The following is a 23,698-nucleotide window of genomic DNA, read 5'->3' on the forward strand; positions in this document are numbered from 1 at the left end:
AGTGGAGTGCACGCTGGAGGTGAGCGACCAAATGATGAGACTGAGAATGGTGGTAAAGGGGAGCCTGGAGGGGGTGTAGCTACCGGCAAAGAGAATATGGGAGGCACGACAGCTGACATGCTGGGAGCTCTAATGCTTGTGGAAGAAGAGATGAATGCCTCCAAGAAAACGGCTGGCACCTGGGGCAGCAGGGATGACTTAGCAAACCAGAACTTCTTGGGGGAGTCAAACACTGGCAAACACCCCCATGGGGGAGGGGACTGTACCTCTTTAGAAGGGGAAGGAGAATTCTACTCAGTAAATGAAGACTCGGGATCAGCATTTTCATCAGAATCTAATACAGACGATCAGGATGATCAGGAAGGTACTGAGTCAGGCATCAGTACATCTGGAAAAGAATCGACAATGAAGAAAAGACATGCAAAAGCAGGGAGACAGAAACCTAACTCATCTAGACATTTAGAGAAGCGGCTATTGTGGGATTATTCTGCAACCTCGCAAGTATATCGGGAGGATGACAATCCCGGCAATATTGTTGAGGGAGCGGCAGCTGGCTCTACCCCTCCCCAATGCGACCCCTTTCATACTCTGTTCACCACCCTTAAGCAGATGCAAAATGAAGCAAGGGCAGAAAGCCGCAGAGCGAGACAGGCCTCAAAGAAAATACAGAGCAGCTTAAGGAAGGTTAATAAATTATATGATGAACTTGTGGATCGTGTAACAGAGGTTGAGGAGCGCACTGGTAGACTGGAAGATGACGTTGGGAGCTGGCAATCATGTAAGACAGAGCAGGAAAAAATGGCTGAGGATATGCGCTGGAAGATGGAGGATTTTGAAAACAGGCAGAGGAGGAACAACGTCAGACTGTTGGGTGTGGCGGAAGGGTCAGAAGGACAGGACGCTAGACAATTTGTGATAAATCTTTTGAAGGGGGCCTTTCCAGAATCCCAGTGGCAGTGGGAATTAGAAATACAGAGGGCGCACAGGTTCCCATTTACAATAAAGAAACCCCGGGCCACAGGAGGAGCAGGGATGGATCGCCAGCAAAACCACCCGAGGGCAATTTTAGTGTATGTTGGGAACTACTTGCTTAGGGAAGAGATTATGAGCAAGGCAAGGCCAGATAGTAGGAGGACTTTTGAAGGCAATACTTTCTTTGCTAGACCTGATTTCTGCCACTTTACCGTAGAGAGGAGATGGAAGCTAAGGCAGATGATTGCTCCCTTTCAAACCCTAGGCTTGGAAGCATTCTTATTGTACCCTGCTAGGCTTAAAGTGGTTGTGAGGGGGATGTTCACCTCTGAGATTAAAGCTGAGTTATTCTTGGAGGAAATGAGGAAGCAGAAGGGGGTTAGGAGACATGGGTGTCCGCACACATAATAGTGACACCTAAGACACGGACAAGGGGGAAAGGGGTTAGGGGTAACAAGGGCAACACAGCATAGATAATGCACTTAGCGGGAGGGGGATGCGGCTTGCGCAACATAAGGCGGGCACATATAGGTCTGCCGACCTATTTGCCTGTAACGGGGAGGGGGGTGGGGGGGGGGAGGCCAGGGGAAGGGAGGGAGGGGGTGGCCGCAGGGGGGGGGGGGGGGAACAGCAGCAGTTTTTTTTGTTACACTATAAGATTTGGCACATTGTTATTTATTTAGGAAACACTGGATGTACACAAACTGGTTTGATGATGGTAAATAATGTTCATCATTGGTCGCAATTACCAATATTAGCGATATGGCGTGCAGGATAGCATCAATTAATGTATGCGGACTCAATGATATGAGTAAGAGGATGAGAGTTGCAGCGTATCTAAAAACTATGCGACTGGATTTGGTATGCCTGCAAGAGACCCACATAGAATCGAGCAAGACATATCTTCTGGAGCAATTAGGGTTTAAGGTGTTGGCAAGTACTAAACAGGGGACTAGGACCAGAGGGGTAGCGGTTTTGGGTAGGCAAAGGGATGTGGTTGTAGGGAGGAAGAAGGAAGATCAATGGGGTAGATGGGTTATTCTGGAAGTATGTTTTAGGGGTCAGAAACTAACTCTTGTTACAATTTATGGATCTACGGAAGACGATCCAGATGTATTTCAGTTTCTAGATATAGAGCTAGCCCAATGGCCTCAGCCCATAGTATGCTGTGGGGATTTTAACATTCATGATCTAGAGAGCTCATTTACATGTCCAGGCGCGATATACCAGGGCAGGAAGAGGAAAGTGTATAGGGCATTAGCTGCTATGGCCACACACAATGCCCTGGTGGATCCATGGGTAAAGCTACACCCCTATTTAGATGGAAGCACCTTCTTTTCCGCCCCACATAAAGTAATGGTTAGGCTTGACTACTTTCTAATATCTAATTCTTTACTTCCTGGGTCTCAAGTGGAAAAGCTGCCTAGGGTGATCTCAGATCACAGTCCAGTGATCTTTACTTTTAAAATTAGTCAAACACCAAGATTACCTTCACAGTGGACTTTCGAGAGAGCCCTGTTAAAGGATCCTGCTTATAGAGAGCACATGACAGCCTGGATCAAATTTTTTTGGGATATTAACAGGGGGACAGCAGCTTTGGGAGTGGTCTGGGATACTTTCAAGGCAGAAGTACGGGGAGAAACAATCAGTTTTTCTTTGGGAAGGCAAAAGAGAGAAAGAGATAAGAGAGAGCAGGTTGGGCAGAGACTATTAAGAGAGGAAGGTAATCTGTGTAGAGCCATAGCACAAAATCTACCTTTAGAAGAATACCTGCTTAAAATTATAGCTCTAAAAGCTGAAGCAGTGGAAGGGTTGGCTAGGCAAGCTGCAGATAATTTCTTGACAAAGAAGGAAAAGACGTATGAACTTAGTGAGAAGGTGGGGCGAGTGCTGGCAATTAGAACTAGGCAGAGAGCGTCTGCAGCGGGAATAAAAGAAATTAGGGACGCACAGGGGAGTATGGTTACGGACACTAATCTAATAAGGGAAGTGTTTAGAAAGTTTTATGCAGATTTGTACACCCCAGAGGAACCAGTGAGCTTAATAGAGGTTGAAAAATATTTAAGAAATATTGTTCCTCCGACAATGTCTGAAGAAGACAGGGGGACACTAGATGGACCCCTACAACTGGAAGAATTTAACGTGGCCCTTGGTAGTTTACCAGCAGGTAAAGCAGCAGGGCCAGATCAAATCCCGCTCGAATTCTACCAAATATTTAAAAATGTGCTCATGGCAGATATGTTCCTAATTATGCAACAAGCGCAATCGGGGGAATCCAGCCCGGAATCATGGGGAGGGGCTGATATAATTGTTATTTTGAAAAAGGGGAAGCCGCCAGAAGTACCAGGGTCTTACAGACCAATCACATTATTGAACTCTGATATTAAAATATACTCCAAAATCCTAGCAAATAGACTGGCAGGGATCATCGAGCAGCTGGTAACCCCCGTACAGCATGGATTCATTCCTGGAAAAGGGACAACGCAGCACGTTAGAACTGTTGTTACCATGTTCGACTCAGCAGGCATACTAGGGGATCCTGTCGCAGCACTTTTCCTAGACGCTGAGAAGGCGTTCGACAGGGTCTCCTGGGATTATCTTTGGCAGGTCATGAGGTGGTGTGGGATGGGGGAACCTTTCATAAAAGCTATACAGGCACTTTATAGTATCCCAACAGCGAGAATTAGGGTGAATGGAGGTCTGTCAGACACAGTAAAAATTGCTAGGGCGACCAGGCAGGGATGTCCCTCCTCTCCCCTTCTTTTTGCGATATATCTTGAACCGCTATTGCGACGATTCAAAGCTAATCAAGAGATACCACCAATGAGGGTAAACAGCTGTACGGTGAAGACCCTAGCTTACGCAGACGACGTAGCTATATTAACCCCGAATCCCAGTCTAGCCATAAAGGAGGTTGAGGCAGAGGCCCAGCTGTTTGGACAGATATCGGGGTATAGTTTAAATAGATTAAAAACACAGATTAATAAAAATAGGTATACTCTATGTGCTGATAATAGGGTGGTTAACTCAGCAGTGTACTTAGGGGTCTCCTTAATGGCGGACCTGGATAAGATTGTAGAAATGAACTTGATTCCTCTGATTGATAAGGTTAAGAGAGACCTGGAGAGGATGAATAATCTACATCTCTCTCTTATGGGGTGTACTAATGTAATTAAAATGTTGATCTTGCCCAAATGTTTATATTTTTTTCGCTCTATCCCTTTGGCTTTTGAAGTCAAGTGGTTTAATATGCTAGAGAGAGTACTGAATAGGTTTATCTGGGCGCATGGGAAAACCAGGCGGGCTTACAGGTATATGACCCTCCCAAGAGAAAGAGGGGGATGGGGGCCCCTGATTTTAGGTTATATCAAATGGCTGCAGCATTACAATACATGCAGGGGCTAATCGGTGGTGGGGGACTCGACACTGGGGTTACGACCATGTCCACGGAAGTATATTCTATAGTATTGGGGGTGAGGCAGAAAACAATTTCTTAAATAGAGTTGAGTTTGGATACCATAAAAGGACCAGATTCAAGACTGTAGTAGCTGCATATAGGATCTGGAATGCCTTTCTAAAAAAAATGGGACTGGGAAGATATAACAGATATGTCAGACTTTACAAAAATAAATCCTTCCCTGCAGAAGTATTCGCTGATTCGACAATAGCAAGATGGACTCAAAAAGGGATAATACAGATTGGAGATCTAATGGACGAGGAGGGGATAGCCCAGTTTATGGACCTTACCCTCAAGTATGGTATTGGGAGAAAGGACTTCTTTAAATACCTACAGATAAGGAGTTTTCTATGCCATAAGCAGGGTGGTAGCGCGGGGTTTAATAGTAACGAAGTACTGGAGAAAATAAAACTAGGAGGGGACTGTACAATCAGATCCTTCTATGCATGTTTAGCAAAAGGGAAGACAGATTATATGGAAAAAGTTAGTAGAAAATGGGTTGAAAAACTGGGGGGGGAGCCTGGAAGCTTTCAAGAATCTTTGGACATGGGCTGTAATATCTTGTGTTCGGGTCCCCTGCAATCGCAGCACTACAAGACTCTATTCTCACTGTATCACACCCCTGCCAGAATAGCTAAGTGGGGAGGCTCCACTGGCACCACCTGCCCTCGATGCAATGCAGGCGATGCAGATATAATTCATATGTTTGCTACCTGCCCCCAGTTGTACACCTTGATTAAAAAGGTAGAAGATTTTCTTGGCAATACACTTGGTGTACGAACAAAATTGACACCTATGAGGATTCTGTTGGGAAGAGATAACCAGGACGGACCTGATTATAAGGAATTTATGTTTATGGCTACCGCAGTCCTGAGATTGACAATAGCAAGAGCCTGGTTAGATAAGACACCCCCCGGAATGCAAATATGGTTGGCAAATTTATTAGCTAGCTACAATCTGGAGAAAGCAATATATGCACGTAAGGGGAAAAGGGGAAGAAGGCTAGGGTTAAAAATTTGGGAACCAATAGCGAACTGGAAAGAGAGTATGGTACCGCAGGATAATGTAACATAATATGAAATATAGGCTTTCTTTTGTTTAATTCGTGTTTTACTTTATTATATATTGTTTAAACTTCAAACCAGACAAGTAAATTACTGATGTAAAGTTGAGTGGAAAATGTACAAATGTATAAATGTATGACATGTAACACAATGTGTATATTAAGAAAAAAGGGGGGGGAAAATAAAATATATAAAAAAAGAAAATAAATAAAAGACATTTTAACAGCATTACAATGCTACGTGGTGCCCCCAAAAATTTAAGCTCAAGCAGCCACATTGCTGCTGGGTCAGGTGGCTTGATAAATAAAGTATTCACAGCTGCATGCCGGGGAAGAACATTTTTCACTGGAAGCACACAACTTGTGCCTAATCAAAGTATGTTGTCCTGGCTACCAACATGTAGGTGGAGCCAAAGCCCTTCTCTGTAGTACTCCTGAAAGCTCAGTTTTTTGGGTGATCACATTACATAAGCCTGATAAGCCGATCGGCCCTGTAACTCACCGGCACTGACCAAGACTGCTCCAGATGCTCCAACACTGTCAGGCTTATTATGGTTGCAGGACTTAGACTATATTCGCACATATACGACTTATTGTTTTCCCATGACTCCCGACTTTTGGATAAATTACCGCAACGTCTGACTTATCGTCTTTCAGAAACATTTCCTTGCAAAGACAAATTCACTTATATGGCCAACTTGAGTTGTGCAATTTTCAAACTGCCTACTAGGCCGACATTGCAAGGCTCGGAGAAGACGGTTTAACCTTGAATAAGTCCAAAGGGCGAAACACGTGTTGGCTGCTTCTGTTCCTATGTGTATCAAGACTTGAAAAATGATCAAAGAATAAAACCATGTATGAAAAAAGAAGAACTGCTATGAACTACACATGCTCTTTTATTTCGAAACACTTGTTCTTATTTAATATTACTATATGGACTTTTATTGTGTGCTTTGGTACTTATTATTGTTCAATTGTGGAGCTTGGTAGCCCACCAAGGAGTGTGGCTACTTGTGGGCTACACATCGATGGCAAAACCGGTCAGACCAGTGTTTTTCCCTCGCTGTCCATGACGCACGCCCGTCTACCTAAACAAATGATCAGCCCCTCTTCGTGTGTGCCTGCCATTTGCCCTTTAAAAGTCGTTCCCCCTTTGAAGTTCGTCTTTTGGGGTCATACCCTGTGTGGGGTTTCCTACCAGGACGAGATAACAACTCCTCCCCCGGCAGGCCCTTTTTAGGTTTCGCCTGTCAAAAGCTGCGCACTGCGCAGCCTTTCGCGCAGGCGAAATCTTATGTTAGAACAGTGTGGCCTTAGTTCCGCCTCTCTCTTCCATTGGCTAGCTCCATAAATGGAGGCTAGCCATTGGAAGAGAGATCTGTCCGTTATTGTACGAGGCGATTCGTGGGCGTTCCGGCGATTTTTTCCCTCTCCACCCCTTTCTAAAACGTCATGCGGTGGTGGGCGGTGTTTTTTTTTTTTCTTCAAGGTTTGTTTTGGTCATTTGTCTGATGATGGCGGCCGGGCAGTAGCTTACTTGAGAAGCTCCGCCGTGCCGTCTTGAACCGGCGTGTGCCCGTTCCCGCCCCCCCCCCCCCGCTGTCCTTGTGCCCGTTCCCCCCTCCCGCTGTCCTTGTGCCCGTTCCCCCCCTCCCGCTGTCCGTGTGCCCGTTCCCGCCCCACTTGATCAGTTAAAGTAACAATACCGGATACATGCTAAAACCGTTGACCGTTCCAGCGAAAGGATAGACATTGGTGTTAAGGAAAGGTATACTTGAGTGCCGTTTTGTCGACGCACATTGCCCATGCTTATATTGCTGAAGACCATAGTGTACTTCTAACATGTACATGTGTTCTGGGGGTGCAGACTGCTCGCGCATGTTAGATCATAAAAAAGAAATACTTTTTTCGCCTCCACCGAGACCGTACTATGCTGCCATGTCGCCTGTCCCCTTTGGAAATGCTGCAACCTACATATTTTTTTGACCCACGCTTTGCCAACCGTAGGTCCGCTCCACTAGTTTTGAGTTTGTTTTCCTTTTAGCGCAGTATGTAGTGTGTGGTTGCGTTCGGATAGTTTTAATGTGTGGTGTAGAGCTGTTTGCTGGAGCGCTCCGCCATTGCTCGTTGATGGCGAGGCCAGTCTTGCGCTGGCTGCTTGTGGTGGTGTTTTCCTCATGCCTCGTTCCGTGGGCGGCCCTCCCTCACAACCCCGCCGGGCATGACGTGCGCTCAGCCAGCAGAGCAGCGCTCTAGACAGGGCTGCCAAGTGTCCCTCCTCGCGTGATTAACACTGTGGGAGCGGGGCTCTGCCCCGGGCTGCTGCTGCTTTCTGCAGTCTGCCGGCGCTGGCTGTCAGAGCAGCGGCAGCGGCCACCAGCCTGGCTTGGGGAGAGGCGTACAGGGGTTATCACTAGCCCCGTGGTCTCAGAGCCTTTTGTACAACAGCATGGTAACCGGTTACTGCAGTTTAAATGAAAGGATACCCTTGCATCCTGCACTGTATTGATAACGCTGCCAGTAAGTGTAGTTTATACCGGTAGTACTTGTCACTGTATTACTAACGATGTGGCACTTGCGTCCGGTTCTCCGTGCGCACTCCTGTTTCTTAGTATCTATAATTTAAATAATGTTTCTCGACTACCCAGGAGAAACACAGTAAACCACGCTTCTGAGAGACGTGTACGTGTAACCACATTCAGTGTGTTATTGTATTGCAGTGTGTGACAGCACTGCAGGAGAGAGAGAGACTTACACTGAGAGACAAAGCTGCAAGCTCCTCCCGTGGCTCTGGGGACAGTGCGTGCTGTACCACCGTGGGAGGTGGGGGAGGGAGGCTGGTGCATTGTAACCCTTCTCTGTGGGAGTTTGAGCACCGTGCGGCAGTGTGAGCCCCCCGGGGTTACAGGACAAAGGCGACCGCCCTCATTGAGGCTGCCTGTTTGTGCCCCGCCTTTCCCCGGGGCAAGTAGACCTGTGATGTGCTTGGAGGGGGGTGGATTCCTCCACTTGACGAGGTTCCAGTCCCGCTTTTCCAGCTCTCCTGGCCGGATCTGCTTTCTCAGCCCTGCTCTCCTCCCCCTCGGCGTCTGCTGGGATCTCTGGCAGAAGTTGGTACGCCTGACACTACCTCCCCACCCTCACAGCTGGATCGTGGCTGCCAGAACTTGGACGGCCCCTTTCGATCAGTTGTTGTGTTAACCCCCCCCTCCCCTCGACTGGCTGAACTGGTCCCCAAGTGTTGGCCCTGGAGGTGACATGTCTGATCTCTGACACTGCATTTGCGTTTTTTCACAACGACATTTGGGCATGTAAAATGTGAGAGATGGCTACAGCCTGTTTTTCACCCCCTGCAAATACACATTTATGTACACATGCTCCGTTTTGTGTCTGGGCTCTGGTCAAACTTCATTCACCCTGAAAGGAGAGCACTTATGGCGCTAGATCGGTTTTGGAGATACCACACAGAAATGCATTTAAATTTATTGTCCAGCAGAGACCATAAAGCAGAGACCGTATGTAACAACTTCTTTCGCACTCACACAGAACGTGTCTTCATTAGTTCGAAGGACTATGCAAGACTTTTCCAACGCTCGCATTGTAAATTGAAGGTCAATATCTCTTCTTGTGCTCTTGTCATATTAACTCGAATGTCATTTCTGTTTCCTTTATTTCTAAAGGGCTACAACGTCTAATAATTTGCAACTGGTAGCACGCTTGCGCGGGGGATTTTGTTGTGTAATATTTGTTCCACCTTAGATCTTAATTATTTAATGATCCATAGATTTTGCAATCAAAGTGGCATGAGGAGGAGCATGGCTGTGACTCTTTCCTGAACTCCCAAGCAAATGTTTATCAATATTACTAACATATACAAGAAAGTCCGTGTTCTAGCAGTTGAAACACCACCTTTGCGTGAAAAGCAACAATTGTATAGGTTTTCCTAGAAAACAACGTAGATCCTGTGGGGATTTATCCTCATTATTCTTGGCCATTTACATATTGCAGGTAAACAGCGTCCTGCCTACATATTTAATGTTTTTTTTTACCCTAGTATTTATTTATTTATTTATTTTAGAAGCTTGTAAAGCGCGCGGCTACCTCCAGCGGAGGTGTCCCGGCGCTGAGATTACAGGTCAAATCGCAGGAGAGGTTACCAGGTTCAGAACCATCCAAAAGACCAGCAGGGAAGCTTTAATTAAGTTAACGTTTGGGAAACAGCAAGGTTTTTAGTTTGCGTCGAAAGACTTGTTCCGATTCAATGAACCTAAGGTCCAGAGGAAGGCTGTTCCAGAGCCTGGCTGCAATAACGGTGAAAGTTCTACCACCACTACGGGCCAGTCTGAATCGGGGGACATTCAATAATCGGAGGCTATTGGATCTCAAGTGCCTCAATGAAGAAGATATCTTGAGTCTTTTGCTCAGATAGGCCGGGCAAGTGCCATGGATTGCCCGAAAGGCAAGGATCAGAATCTTAAAGTCAATCCGTCTAGCTATAGGCAGCCAGTGTAGCTCATCTCGGTAACCTCTGACCGAGTTGCGAGCGGGGATGTTACCAATAAGCCTTGCTGCCGCGTTCTGAACGATTTGCAATCTTTCTATAAGATATAGAGGGGCACCTGCATATAAGCTATTGGCGTAATCGAGATGTGCCATAATGAGTGATTGAACAATCGTTTTGCGGGAGGACTGAGGAAGATAGGGAAAAATCTTCCTTATCATGCGAAGTTTATTGAAACAGGCCGTTGAAACTTTATTAACCTGGGCTTTACAGGAAAGGGTGTTGTCGAATAAAAAGCCAAGATTACGGGCCGACTGCACAGGTATAGGAGGGGGGTTCAGGACAGTGGGCCACCATAAGTTAGCAGGGGGAGTAGACTTCTGGCTAAAAAAGAGGACCTCAGTCTTGTCCGTATTTAGAGCCAAATGATTGGTAGCCATCCAGGTGCAAATGTTGCTCAGGCAGTTTCTGAAGTTGGAAAAGATAACTATATTAAGGTCTGAAAGAGAGCATGAAATCACCAGACCTTCAAATATCAAATAGCAATAACAAAAGCTCTAACTGTTACAAAAGCGAAACCGTTGCATTGTAAATGCTTGTTAGGCTTTTCTAGGAGGGATTCACACTTCTCCCAACAAGGCCGTTTTAGGACATTCCTTTGAGTGCCACTGTAAACAGGCACTGGAAAACACTGGGCAACAAAGTAGCAATTACTAAGGTTGCACTTTGCTCATTGGTGCCATGACATTTTATTGAATGCACTGATTCGTTTGATGCCTTGAAGTACAAGCTTTAGTCCCATTCAGGAGTTAGCAGGGCTAAAATGTCAGCCTGTAACCCTGCACTCATCCATTGGGCTACTAGCCTTTCAACAGTAAAAATGACAATGTTGTTTTTTACTGCCAGGACCGTAAAAACATAAAACTAAAGGTCCAACTTCTTAACATAATGCAGCCTGCCTTTAGAATTCAGTAAGCTTGCTGTAGGGGTGACTTGCAATTATATAAAGGTAGGACTTGGGCTTTGCCATAGCTTGAAATGGCAAAGCCAAGTTAGCAAGATAAAACTACTCTGCCAGCCAGCAATGGCAGGCTGGGAGTCCTGCTTTTGCTTTGTCACAATCGTGGTGGCACAACCAGTGCTGCAGTCCACGAGGGATACTTTAACTTACAGGCCCTAGGTGCCCCTGGTACCATATACTACGGAATTACAAGTAAGTTAAGCCATGCCAATTGGGGATAAGCCGATTAAAAATGCACTTTTAAGGCTCAGAGAACATGCACTGAGTATTGATCAGCAGGAAGCTCTGCATTTCAGGGCCATTACTCAACACCTAGGAGTCAAAAGTGGGAAAAAGCGGGGGTGAACCTGCAAAAAGTCTGTTTCTTCACAGAGACAATGTGCCACAGAGCACAAGCAGAAGGGGTTTTGAAGTTGCTGTATGAGGGCTGGGGATTGGCTAGAGCTTTGCCCCTGTGAGCCTGGACGCTGTCGGCTAGAACCCTGACGTTTCCCTCGAAAGTATGTTGCTGGGACGGCAGACCTTTCTGGACACCCCTTTTGAAGCCTCAAAACGGGTGGTAGTATTGGGGATACAGATGCATAGGCTGTGAGAGACCAATGGAGAGCACTGTAGCTCTGCTTTCCTTGAAAGATTCCAGGTCCGAGTCTGCCTTGCCCCAACGCGACAGGTGCTGTCGAATGGTTTGTCCATCGGTGACATCTACATGCCACTGGTGAAGCCTGTGGATCTCATTCATCTGCGGCACCAAAGTACCATGCTGGTAGTGACTGCCTACCCAGACTATCGGGGATGTAAAGCCCCGCCCTGATGACGTGCTTTTTTGTGTCCTAACTGTCTTGAATCATTTGTGCCAAAATGGCACGAAGGTCACCTGGGACCATTGGAAGGATCTCGCTCATCATGCCCTGTAACACATGCAAGTGGCATCCCAAAAGAAAACTGGAGTTGTCTGACCTAAAGTCTAAAGTGGAGGATAAGAACACCCATTTTCTAAAAGCCTCCATGCACGTTGAGTCTATCCCTGGGGGCATGGAAGAGAAAGACTTGGGATTCAAACTGCTAGTTGACACTTGCACCACAAGGTTCTCCACTGAAGGCAGTTGGAGGTCTATGACTTCTGTTGCTCTCCTAATAACCATGGCCAATGATGATGAATCCTCCATGAAAGGTCTAGTTGGAGAGCTCAGACCAGTGTCAGGGGAGATCCCGAAGCCACTAGTGTCTTGGATATCCAAAATTAAATTCTACTCTTCATAAAATTGAAACTCATCGTCCACAGAATTGCAATAATGATGTTCAAGGTCAGAGATCAGCTGTGGCAAAGTAAGTGTCCTTTCTGAGTCCGAATGATGCTGGATGGGTTATGTTTGAGATCGCAATGGGCTCTTTTTCCGAGGTGGTGATGTCAACCTATTGGGATCCAGCAAGAATCTCAGTGCGGGGTGACTATTCGGAACAGGCTTTGGCCCCAGATTCGGGGCGGACCCAGGAATGGAAAGAAGAGGCACAGTCGGTGTCAAGGATGGATCCGTTGGCTCTAGTCCAACCGGAGACCTCCTCAGATACTTGGGGACCGAAGGCACGCAGAAGATGCGCAACATGGGATGTTTAATGGTGTTGACCAGTTGCACAGTCAGCGATGGACCCAGGAATTTGGACTGAATCGAGATTAGTTGGGGAACATGTTCCGAGGTTGGGTACCAAGAGAGGGAGAAACCCTGATCTGTACTCGACTTGCATTAACAAGAGTGGCGGGATGAGGGTTTCTTTTTTTTAACTTTGACTTACCAGATGACTTGGACTGGAAATAGTACACCTCTTGTGCGAGACGTCAAGAATGCGTCCTTGATTTGGAATGAGACACGCCTTACTCACGTTTCGGAGATATTCAGCAGCATACAGCTTGCCATTATCATTTTGGATGGCTTTCAGGTTCATCCAAGCATATTCTTTGCATAACTTTGAGTTGTTTGAAGAGCCTAGATTCCAGAGACAGACTTTTTGTAGGCCAGGCACCAATATAACGTCATGGCCGTCTTTACAGGGTTTGTAGCCTTTAGTTTTTGGGGAGACTTATCCTGTGCACATGTATATGGAAAAATATGTTCTGTCACTGACTGAAAAACAAGGAAACGAGCTCTGGATCAGTGTCGGAAGAAACACAAAGAAAGGAACTGATGTCTGTGCTGAGGGTTGGTGCCTATCTGTGGCTCAGATGCCATTTCCAGGGCAAGTGGCGGACTTGGCATGGAGCTGCATGATTCCACCTACCAGCGTGTGAGGGAATTGCTAAGAACATTTTCCGGGTTCCAGTCTGGCACCTAGGGGTATTCACAAAGTGTGGAATCTGCAGTTAGAAGTTTCGATCATAATAAACACTGTGCATCAGTTTCTATAAAAGTGTGAATTGAACTTATGGAGCATGTTAATTTTTGAGGGGCAGTGTATCTGGCTCAGCATGTTTGAATGTCTGGCTCTAAACAAGTGTCTAGGTGGATGGGAATCTCTGATAGTATTTGTGGAAGGTTTGCGTCTTTGTGTTTGCTGTACATAAGAGGAGGTGTGATGGGGTGTACTTGCGAGTTTTACCTAGGACAACACCACCTCTAGGGCACGCCTTCTGATATGTAAACGCGACCTAGGTGCTTCTAAACCGATTGACCAAAATGCCAACAGTAGCAGAAGGAACATCAAATCCCAATGACATCACAATTTTAGCCCCTCATCAGACTCCTATCACCTACAGAGAGGCGCAGTGAACAGCAAAAGAGGAGTTTCAGAGCCCTTTATATTTCCTGTACTCCTGCCTTGCGGTACAGTTCCGTAGGTACCAAAGGGACAATTCAAGAGTAGCAATTGCATCATCTAATGAAACCATTAGCTGTTTCTGATTGGCAGACATGCTTCATTGAGGAATAAAAATCATATGTTTAAGACCCTGCAACTATCAAGAGCAGGCGGATTTTCAGAGCCTAAGACATTATTGAATTTTGTTTTTTAAGGGGTCCCACTCCCCAAGCAACAGGGCCATGTTAGATGCCACCTGCAACCTGGCACACCCTTCTGGTGATAATCTCACAGTCACTGCAGCTAGGTAGGATAAATTGATGGACAACAAGTTGTACAATTAAAATTAAAATTACATTTACCGGGTCTTTGATTATATGTAAGGAGGCTGAACAACTACATTTATCTATATTTGGATTATGCACTCGAAAAAAAGACGAGGAGGAAACAAAGAATTGAATCATTTCAAGGAGGGATGTCATCAGCTCTATCATGCAGCATCTCAAGATGTAAGCATTATCTTCTGTTGACAAGGCCGCTTTTTCTGTCTCATGTACATACAATTTAGGCACAGGTGTTCATGAGGTCTTTTGTCTTCCAAGCCCTGAAAAAGAAAAGGGAGAAAACAGAGGATGATGGTGACTTAATGGGCCTAAAAAGTAAACTCTGGTACTACAGGGATGTGGATAGCAACAAGGGAAATTATGGTAGAAAAGAATAGCAAGCAGGAACAAAGCAAACTACGGAGAAAAGAATGGGATAAAGGGCAATCGAAGAAAGGCATAGCAGAGTGGGGACGGGGAACCGAAAGAAGAAATAAAAAAATCTAGAGTAAGAAGTTGTGGGACATCCATGATGAAGTCTAGGCATCTATACTACTATTATAAAGGAAGAACTTTGAACCTTTGAGGCGGGTAAACTCGGGAACCACAGCGCCAATGCACACACCCGATACATCGTTGTAATCGTCAGGGTGCGCAGATGGACATAGGCTATATAAACGTAATAAATATACGTAATTTCAAAAATGTACCCCCCAAAAAAGTAGTCCCTTGGAAGAAGCGCCGGCCGCGGCGTGCGTGCTGACGTTAGGAGTGCGGGGAGGAGCGGCGTACAGGAGCGCGAAGAGGACCGGTGGACATGAGCGCGGGGAGGAGCGGCGCACAGGCGGGGAGGAGCGGTGAGGAGCGGGGGAGGAGCGGTGAGGAGTGGCGGACAGGCGGTGAGGAGCGGTGGACAGGCGGTGAGGAGCGGTGGACAGGCAGTGAGGAGTGGCGGACAGGCGGTGAGGAGCGGCGGACAGGTGGGGAGGAGGGGTGAGCGGCAGATCAGGTAGAGCGGCGGACAGGCGGTGAGGAGCGGCGGACAGGCGGTGAGGAGCGGCGGACAGGCGGGGAGGAGCAGTGAGCGGCGGATCAGGTAGGTTATTTATTTATTTATTTAGGAGTGGTGAGTGGCAGCAAAATACAAATGCAAACGTTACATTAAATGAAGCAAAAATGACAATTGTGAGCCAACAAAATACAAGAGGAAGCAAACGGTGCATTACAAAAGTGAGCCAAACGGTGCATTACAGGAGGAAAAAGTGACGTGTGCAGGTTACAAAAGCGTACAAAGTAAACAGAGGTATAATACTGCATTACAGGAGGAAAAAGTGACGTGTGCAGGTTACAAAAGCGTACAAAGTAAACATAGAGGTATAATACTGCAATATATGGCGGAAGGCTCCGGGGGACCCATGGACAACGTCGGGCCGGGCGGGGGCCCTGAAGCCTAATTGTTCCCGGACAATGTCGGGACGGGCTGCTAGTATTGATATAAATGAAAGGAAGAGGTGAAGTCTACAAATCCTAGCAAAAGGTAGTTGGGGATTTAGTTACATTTAGTAAGAGGAAACAATCATGGCAAATAGCCGGAGATATAAAAAACAGAAATGGCACAAAGAAGGGGAAGTAGGACAATTGACAGAGGAACAAGAGGGAAAAAGGAACATGATACATGTTGATACAGTGAAGATGTGGAAAACCAAGCTAAACTATGGAAGAGAGAGAAGGCCAAGGGGGCATGCCCAGAATGCAGAGTAAATAGATGAAGGACATCAGAAGGGAAATGAGGCAATACGAAACCAACAGGGCACACTATTTGCATAGTGAGACAGAGATAAATAATTTATGTGTACGAAGACATGTCTAGTGGCATAACACAAAAATGTGCAAAAGTGAAGTGATTTGACAATGACGTGCAAAAACCACTAGTACAGAAGGAAAACCAAATGAATTGAAGACTGGGAAGGCAGAAAGGAACAGAATTAACTCTGGCAGAACTGCATTATGGTCAAAGTCAGTGTTTGTCCCTGCCAAGTTTCTGGGTCTATTACAATTTTGCTTTAGTTTCTTCCTGGGAACCTTTAGCATCAGACCATGTGCTTGGAGTCCACACAAATATGGTTCTTCATACTATTCTGACTACTCTAAATTCACCATACACAAACCAACAGCAGGCGAATATGCAATACAAGCCATTCTCAGGCAAGTTCACCATAGCAGCCTATTGGGAGTAGTTGTGGCAAATATTTTGTATTATTATTGCATTTATGCAGCACTTACTGACCCTGACATGGTGATAAAGTGCTTTATACTGAGCAGCATGGTGCTCTGGAATACAAGGTTAGTGGTTAAGCCATTGGGATTAGACTTGTGCTCTCAATTACCAGTAAAAGGATTTAGATGTGATAATTAGTGGGAAATTGGGGATATGTGAGTTAACGCAGATGTTTGGTGCGGTTAATAGATGTTGAGCTAGAGGAAATTAGGTGGTGTTAGGTTGCAGGGTCATCACTTACCAATAGCAGCACTTCTGCTGTTCAGCATGGCTGAAAGTTATTGAAATCCCAGAATCACAGGATGTTGAGCTGACACCGAGCCTCTTCGTCCCCCCATCTTGAGTTTATTGTCTTGCTCTCCTAGAACAAAAAAGCACTATGACGTGGCCTACACTGGCTGCATCATAGCACTTTTTTCAGTGACTTTCAACCATGCTGGACAGCAGATGTACTACTAGACAACATGGTTAAAAGACAATCACATTGACAAGACCAATAGGTTGGGCATTGCAGCGATCTATTGGCTTTGCCAATGCTTGTTCGGTGTTGACGGGGTCTTGCTGAACAAATGTTGAAGTGATAGTGAGAAACAGTTGAGGAACTATGAAGTGAAGTGAGGATGTGGCGTAACAGCCAGTGTTGCCGACAGGGGAAATCGTGAACCAGTTTTGAATCTCGTGGTCGGCTGAACAGTTTGTGATTCTGGGCAAATTGCTTACACTTCCCCCTGCCTATGACAATATATGTGTCATTGTGTAATGTAACTGCTGAGCACTGAAAGCACTCAATAACATCAGCTGGGGTTAGCACTATGGCAAGAAGGAGGACGCAACAAGCGCTCCAATACCTACGGATCTTGCAAAAAAAAAAAAGCTACAGCGACGGGGGAGATAGTGGGGGGACTGGTCAAGCAGGCAAGCAGGAGGATGGGGAGATGGGCTAGCAACAAGTGTAAAAGAAACCATAATTGAAGCAGGATCAGCAACAAAAATGAATGTGCCATTGTGTAATGGAACTGGTGAGCACCTAAAGTGTTCCAATATCATCAGCTATACGCGCTATGTCAAGATGGACGACGGAACAAGTAATCAAATACCATCAGAGCCTGCAAAAAAACAAGAACTGTTCATGTTTTAACAACTTAAGAAATGCATTTGTTTTTGTATACACGCATGCATTTTAGTGATATATGTGTATCTGTACAACGGAGATGGTTTGAAAACACAAGTACTCCTATAGAGTGCTTGAAAACAAAGAAAATATTAGCTCCACAAACTAGGAGCTGTGTAGGGAGACATGTATTGGTCCATGCACTTTGGGAAAGCCAAACACAAGAAAAGGGCATCACAACCCCATGCCATGATGAATGGAATTAAAGAAAATGAGATTGACGCTGACGCTTGCCAATAGTAGGAGATGAGCGGGCTGTTAGCTCACAGATAAAAACACAACACATCTCTTCGAGGCAGCAAATGCACGGTCTAGCCGAGACCGAAAAAGGAGAGGTTGTGATCTTATGAGTGTGGGCTAGGTGCAGAAATACAATAATAGTGATTAAATCAAACATTTATGTGACTTAGAGAAGGTTGTTCTCAGATAAAAGAGGCTTGAAGAGAATGGAATGGAAGGAGAGAGTCATTAATAAGGAAAAAGGACGGAATTGTAATGACTGGAACAACTTAACAGAACTTTTGTATTCTTAATTACACATGAACAGTGCATGCCATCTTAATGTTCTGCAATTTTAACTGTGATTATTTTTTGCAAATGCACAGAAATTATGATAAATGTAGATAAACACATCCTTAAAAGGACCAACGTTTTGTTTAAGAATACTTATCATCTCAGAGCAAGTACACAAAATGAACAAGTTACTTACCTTTGGTAATGCCCTTTCTGATGGATTCTCTACCTAAACACAGACTATTTACTTTGTGCTTACCTTCCGGTGCCAGACTTGATCCAGAGATTTCTGAGCAATTCCCTTCCGCACCTGTAAATGGCATTATGAGGCTCCACATCTACTCAGTCCTTTGCCGGAAGTGATCCTGGAGCCACAAATATTCACCACTCTTGCACAATGAAATCAATTTCTTTCTGAACTCTGTCGGCACCTTCAGACGCAGAGCCATTGGATAATTTAATTTGGCAATATGAAGATTCCTAATTTGGTACCTTATTAAGATGCTAGAGACAGCCTTTTCCACAGAATGAGGAGGTGGGAGGGTCAGAGAGGAATCTGTGGTTAGACAGAGTACACACCAGAAAAAAACATTATAGATTGTAAATAACACGTTCGACTTGATAAATGAAACAACAGATTCCTCACCTTGTGAATACATAGTGAAGCAGTACCTTCCAAGGTGGTGGGTCTGTGAAACAGCTCAGACTAGAAAATTGAATAGGACCAAACGGGCAAAGTGTCCCTCCCAAGGACTTTGTTATCAAGGCAGAAGTGTTTTGTGAGCATGTAAACTTGTGCCCACGTAGCAGCCTGACATATTACCAAAAACAGGCAAACTGCATGGCAAAGCAGTGGTTGTGGCCTTGGCTATGGTAGAATGTTACTTCAAAGTATAGGATGTGCACAGCCTGTAAGTTTTACTACGTTATCCGTGCTTCCTGGGTATCACTCTCCTCCCTGAGTGTAATCGAATAATCAAATGGTCGCAGGACTATTGCATCATAGCCCTCTCACCCTGGGCACAAGAAGATTGCTGGATCTCCAGCTTTTGCAATTCAAAACTTGACTTTGTTAAATGTTCAAACACTTGAATTTATTTTTCATCATAATCAAATATTTTCATGTTAGATTCACATATTAGATGTCTCCTTGTACATCGTTTGTTTGTTGTTCCCAAATAAATAAATCACATCCAATGCATTTCGGTGCATCTAGCACCTTCATCAGGGAAACCTGTTGATTAATAAAACAAAACTTGCTTTAACCTGCCGTATTTCATGTGATTCACAATGTTAAACATTATTAGCAACTTTGTATACCGACTGTGTTATTGCGCTAATGCGTGGCTTAATCATGATAAGTGCTCGCGTATAAAGACAAAAGTTCTACGGGATGTTTAACAAAGGTCAAATAAGTTAACAGGCGTCTGTGTCGTGTGTTCATGCTAGTGGTTCGCTATAACAGTGAAACGACCTTACTGGCGTCTTGCCTAAATATTACCGCAATGATTCTAGGGCCGCTCAATCGCTTGCATGTTTTTGATTAAGTTAAAGCTACGTCGACTATGCGGGGTGCGACTAGCAATGGCAGTTAACTCAAGCTATAGACGCTCACCTTGTGAACTTTGTAAACTGCTGAATTGTTCCGACTACGCGAACTCCGCGCTGCATCTCCTAATGGCGCCGGGGTCAAATGTGTACGTTTTTCTACCGGCGGATTAACGCCTGCGCGTTACTGCACAAGCCGTTTTTTTAAAACAACTTTGTTGACACAATCAATGTGCTGCGCTGACAATGCTATATTATGCTGGCTGCTCGCCCTTGCCATGTTATGCACCTATGCCTAATCAATTGTAAGAATTAAGAGCTTCATGAAACGCTGTGTGTTACATAATTGCTGCGTTATACATGTAACCAAAATATATACAAGTTCATAAATAGCACAAAAATTCTGTCCGATCATTCAGCCCATTGGGCTTCAGACTGTTCAGATGGTAAATCCAGTGATTCTCTCTTTTAAGTAAATTTTTTTTGTTTGTTGAGCCCTCAATTTTGGGCACTATTTCCAAAATGCAAGCCCGCAATTGGCTTATGTGGTGATGTTTCTCTTTGAAGTGAACGGCCACCGTTGATTTCACCGATTCTGTTCTTATGTTGCCAATTGCGGGCTTGCATTTTGGAAATAGTGCCCAAAATTGAGGGCTCAACAAACAAAAAAAATTTACTTAAAAGAGAGAATCACTGGATTTACCATCTGAACAGTCTGAAGCCCAATGGGCTGAATGATCGGACAGAATTTTTGTGCTATTTATGAACTTGTATATATTTTGGTTACATGTATAACGCAGCAATTATGTAACACACAGCGTTTCATGAAGCTCTTAATTCTTACAATTGATTAGGCATAGGTGCATAACATGGCAAGGGCGAGCAGCCAGCATAATATAGCATTGTCAGCGCAGCACATTGATTGTGTCAACAAAGTTGTTTTAAAAAAAACGGCTTGTGCAGTAACGCGCATGCGTTAATCCGCCGGTAGAAAAACATACACATTTGACCCCGGCACCATTAGGAGATGCAGCGCGGAGTTCGCGTAGTCGGAACAATTCAGCAGTTTACAAAGTTCACAAGGTGAGCGTCTATAGCTTGAGTTAACTGCCATTGCTAGTCGCACCCCGCATAGTCGACGTAGCTTTAACTTAATCAAAAACATGCAAGCGATTGAGCGGCCCTAGAATCATTGCGGTAATATTTAGGCAAGACGCCATTAAGGTCGTTTCACTGTTATAGCGAACCACTAGCATGAACACACGACACAGACGCCTGTTAACTTATTTGACCTTTGTTAAACATCCCGTAGAACTTTTGTCTTTATACGCGAGCACTTATCATGATTAAGCCACGCATTAGCGCAATAACACAGTCGGTATACAAAGTTGCTAATAATGTTTAACATTGTGAATCACATGAAATACGGCAGGTTAAAGCAAGTTTTGTTTTATTAATCAACAGGTTTCCCTGATGAAGGTGCTAGATGCACCGAAATGCATTGGATGTGATTTATTTATTTGGGAACAACAAACAAACGATGTACAAGGAGACATCTAATATGTGAATCTAACATGAAAATATTTGATTATGATGAAAAATAAATTCAAGTGTTTGAACATTTAACGAAGTCAAGTTTTGAATTGCAAAAGCTGGAGATCCAGCAATCTTCTTGTGCCCAGGGTGAGAGGGCTATGATGCAATAGTCCTGCGACCATTTGACTATGGTAGAATGTGCCATAAGGTCCTCCAGGAGTTACCTCTAGGAAAATGCACAGCAAAATTTGATGCAGAGAACCATCTCCTTGCAACTGTTTTCGTTTCCATTACTTTACCCCCCTTTGTACCTGCGAACCCCAAAATAAGCTGATTGTTCACCTGATGGTCTTATGTACGATCGATGTAAAAGCTTTAAGCTATTTTGAGGTCGAAACGATGGAGTCTTTTTCCTGATTCAAGGGATGGGATGGGGCAAATTATGTCAGAGGAGTTATGCATTGTTTGATGAGAAAAGGTGCCACAACCTTGGGCAGCAGTGCTGCCCTACTCCATAGCACCAGTTCATCCAGAAGGAAGGTGGTATATGGCTGCTGGACTGACTGTGCTTCCAACTTGCTCACATGCCATGAAGCTGTTATCGCAATGAGAAAGACTGTCTTCAGAGTCAAAAGGTGTAGGAAACAGCTGTGCATTAGTGCAGAGTGCACTTTAAATACATGAGATCCAAGTTAAGGCCCTACTGGGGTATTACAAAAGGTTAGGGTGAAAACATGTGGACCTCCACTGGCTCCCAGTCAACAAAAGAATCACCTTCAAGATCCTCACACATGTATATAAATCCCTACACGGCGCTGGACCTGCATACCTCCACCACCGCCTTGCATTCCATGCATCCACCAGAGATCTCCGCTCCACCCAGCTGGCCTTGGTCACTGTTCAACGCATCTGCAAGACCATGGCCGAAGGAAGATCCTTCTCCTACCTCACAACAGGAAAATCAGAAAAGGCAAGGAGGAAAGAATATATAGATCTCACTCTTCAATAGGGGAGTGTATATTCCTCTATTATCAGTACATAGTCCTGTCATTCATTGCATTCCATTTTAACAAGAAAAACAATCACATACCAAAAACACACAATTATATAATTTAATTATCGTAATCTTGATTCACTTCATCATAATTTTTTTTTAATTTTTTTTTAGAAAACCTTTATTGTACGTAAAGCAGTTACAATCACGGGCAAGCATATCAATAAAGCCATAAGCATGCAACATTCCGTCTTCCAATTGCCCTATTGTAGCTCAGGATAGTGACCATACCATAACGATACCAGGATGAAAGAGGTTTCTTTTTAAAAGTTTCTAGATATTACAGGATCAATACCAAGCGATCGTTTCAGGACCTACAGCTGGCCATCAGAATGTGTAACGGCAACCAGCATAACAATTAAAGTGGGAGTGAAGGGCGAAGTAAACAATACAAAGTAGCCATCATTACAATCACTATACGTGATAAACCAATGCCCCACCCCACAAAAAACTGAGTACACTAGAGGAACCCTGTGAAACGATAACGCAGAAAAGAATAAAGAAAAAGGGCCATAGAACCAAGGAGGAAACAAGAAAATAGAAAGAACCCCCCCCGCCAACCCCCCACCCCTCACCCCTGCAGAAGGCCATGGCCTACCCCCCCAGCAGTGTGCCCGTCGCCCTAAATGGAAACCCGAAATTTAGTAAGACAAAAGAGAAAGAAAGTGGAGGAGGAGAGAGAATTATTATACTGGCCCCCAGCCACCCACCCATCCGATCCCCAGCCCTTCAAATCGGCACCCGGGCGACCATCATTTCAATCAACAGAAGGCATGTCCCACATAGTCACAAGGAAATCAAACTCCAGCAATCCAGGACACGACCTCAACCCTGTCCCGTGCGATCTAATGCACCAACGGAGTCCAACCGCAGTCGACCCATTCCCATAACGAATATTGCGAGGGAACTGAGCCTCAAATCTAGCTCAGACTGCAGTCCACACACAATGAGGCGACATATCTGAACACAAACACAGTCATCAGCATGGCAGTCCAACAATCCCAATACCGCTCCGAAGCGTATCTTCCAGTTCACATGCACAATATCCAGGAGGGAGAGGAGAAACAAAATGTCCGACAGTATCTGAGGCAGCACTAGGGTCTTCGGGAGCATAGCGTAGAACAATACTGCCACCTCTGGATCCAGTGTTAGTCCTACCGAGCAGTCCGAACATCCGGAAGCCTGCGCACCAGTTACCACACGAACCGGGACCTCCGGTATTGCAATGTTCACAGGGGCAACCATCGCGCTCCTCCCGGGTACAGAACCAGGCAGGTCATCGTGAGCCTGAAGACTGTCTGGAATCGAAAGTCTCAAGGTAGACACCATGGCATCCAATTTATTCCCCAATGCTTGGGCGCCACGTTCCAGGGTGGAGTGTAGGGCACTAAGAGCCGCTAGAAGGTCACGACACGTTAATCCAACTCCATGTGCCAACACTTCCACGCTCCTCATTTCCATGCACTCCCCT

Source organism: Lissotriton helveticus, chromosome 9 (genome assembly GCF_964261635.1).
Source record: "Lissotriton helveticus chromosome 9, aLisHel1.1, whole genome shotgun sequence".
In the NCBI taxonomy this organism is placed as follows: domain Eukaryota; kingdom Metazoa; phylum Chordata; class Amphibia; order Caudata; family Salamandridae; genus Lissotriton; species Lissotriton helveticus.